We start from the raw sequence: 324 nt of genomic DNA on the forward strand, positions 1-324 counted from the left end.
TTCCCTGTGTTAATGAAATGGCTGTACTTGCTAACCTAGCTAGCTCACCTCCTGAGCCTGAGTCCCCTAATCTTTCTGTGTTACAAGAGGAAATCCTAAAGGCTGTCCCTCCGTCTCTCTGGTCCCAAAATGCTAATGAAGTAGGGCAAATCCATACTGCCCAGCCTGTAAAAATTAGATTAAACCCAGCTAAACCGTTACCTAAAGTTGCTCAATACCCTTTACGCCCAGAAGTCGAAGAAGGGATACGCCCTGTTATAACGGCTCTTTTGAAGCAAGGTATCATTGTCCTGACTAAGAGCCCTTGTAATACACCTATTCTTC

This window comes from Alligator sinensis, unplaced genomic scaffold (assembly GCF_000455745.1).
Source record: "Alligator sinensis unplaced genomic scaffold, ASM45574v1 scaffold2417_1, whole genome shotgun sequence".
NCBI lineage: Eukaryota > Metazoa > Chordata > Crocodylia > Alligatoridae > Alligator > Alligator sinensis.